This window comes from Molothrus aeneus, chromosome Z (assembly GCF_037042795.1).
Source record: "Molothrus aeneus isolate 106 chromosome Z, BPBGC_Maene_1.0, whole genome shotgun sequence".
Taxonomy (NCBI): domain Eukaryota; kingdom Metazoa; phylum Chordata; class Aves; order Passeriformes; family Icteridae; genus Molothrus; species Molothrus aeneus.
The window spans coordinates 66,708,577-66,710,365 of NC_089680.1; the positions used below are offsets into that span (position 1 = coordinate 66,708,577).

General features: G+C 48.3%; 1 non-coding gene across 1 annotated transcript; it reads left to right on the forward strand.

Moving 5' to 3' along the window:
* Positions 1 to 1,418: 1,418 nt before the first annotated feature.
* LOC136569459 (U1 spliceosomal RNA) lies at positions 1,419 to 1,582 on the forward strand. The gene has a single exon (XR_010785352.1). It is a non-coding gene; the product is annotated as a U1 spliceosomal RNA (small nuclear RNA).
* Positions 1,583 to 1,789: the final 207 nt, after the last annotated feature.

A 1,789-nucleotide genomic window follows, 5' to 3' on the forward strand; every position in this document is an offset into this window, starting at 1 on the left:
ACAGAGGTTAAAGAGTCCCCTCCCAGTCTCCCTTGTCTTCCCAGGAGCCCTTAGAAAACAGGTATAAGGGCCTGGAACTTGGCAGATGACAGTGGACATGAAGGTCCATCTGAGGGGTCTCCCAGATTAGCACAGGCAACTGGATGCATCATTACTACATGTAACAGGAAAAGAAGGCTGTAGTGGGTAATTCCCTTCTGAGGGGAACTGAGAACCCTCTGTGCTGAATAGACCCAGCCCACAGGGAAGTCTGCAACCTCCCTTGGGCAAGGGATACTACCATAAGACTCTCTGGACTAATTCAACCCACTGCTGGTTGTGCAGGTCACCAGTGATAACACTGATGACAGAAATGTCAGGATAAAAATAATCTCAGGCCACAACAACCCCTGCAACATAATGGGCTGGGGCAGAGAGGCTGGAAAGCTGCTGGGTGGAAAAAGGACATGTGGCTGCTGGTCAACAGTGTCTGAACACAAGCCAGCTGTGCCCAGGTGGTCAGGAAGGCCAAGGGCATCCTGGCCTGTGTCAGCAATAGAGGGGCAGCAGGACCAAGGAAAAGATTCTTTCCCCGTACTGAATGCCAGTGGGGTGACACCTTGAATTCTGTGTTCAGTTCTGGGCCTTTAAATTCTGGAAGGATGGTGGGGCTGGAGAGAGTTCAGAGAAAGAAACAGGGTTGGGGAAGAGTCTGGAGCACAAGTCTGTTGAGGCACAGCTGAGGGAGAAAAGGAGGGTCAGGGTGACCTTATAGTTCTCCACAACTAAGGAATTGGGTTAGGTTAATCTGTTTTCCCACAGGTAAGGATTGTTCTGTTCTCCCACAGATCTAGAGAGAGGATGAGAGGACACCATCTCAAACTGGACCAGGTGAGGTTTAGGTGAAGCATTAGGAGAAATTTCTTCTTGGTAAGGGTGATTAGGCATTGGAATGGGCTGCCCAGGGAGGTCGTGAAGTCACTGAGCCCAGAGGTGGTTAAGAGAAGACTGGATGTGGCACCCAATGCCCTGGTCTAGTTGACATGGTGGTATTCAGTCATTGGTTAGACTTGATGACCTCCAAGGTTGTTTCCAACCTAATGGATTCTGTGATTCTAATAAAAAATTATAAGTTTTTGTTCTGAAGTGTTCAGAACAGCATCACTTCTCATTAGTTTTATATATGTCCTTAATTATTCGGATAATAAATTTAGAAGTATCATTCCAACCCTTCAAAGTAGTTAACAGCAATAAACTAGTTGCCATGAAAGGGACCCACACACAGCTGTTGCTTTATTTTCCGTGCATAACTGCCTGGGAAAAGATAAATGAAATTAATAAGTGCTCCTTCTATTGAAAATTACAATTCCCTGCAGTCATGGGGTGTATCCTCTCTTCCTCCTTTAGACTAAAACTGTGACTACTTATACTGACTACTTATACTTACCTGGCAGGGGAGACACCATGATCAGGCAGGTGGTTTTCCCAGGGCGAGGCTCATCCCTTGCATCTGGGATGTGCTGACCCCTGGGATTTCCCCAAATGCGGGAAACTTGACTGCATAATTTGTGGTAGTGGGGGACTGCGTTCGCACTCTCCCCTGGTTTTTCGGGTTTTTTTGGTTTTTTTAGGGGTGGAGCTTCCTGTGTTGCCGCTGAGTGGCTGATTATAAGAGGCCTCTGGGGAGCGCGGCGACCTGGAGCAGGCAAACAGGGGTGTGGTGAGTCTCTGGGGCGTATACAAGGCAGTTTGCGCGGCAGTTTGCACAGGCAGGGCAGGCAGGCACGGTTACCAGCTCTCTTGCTAGTAA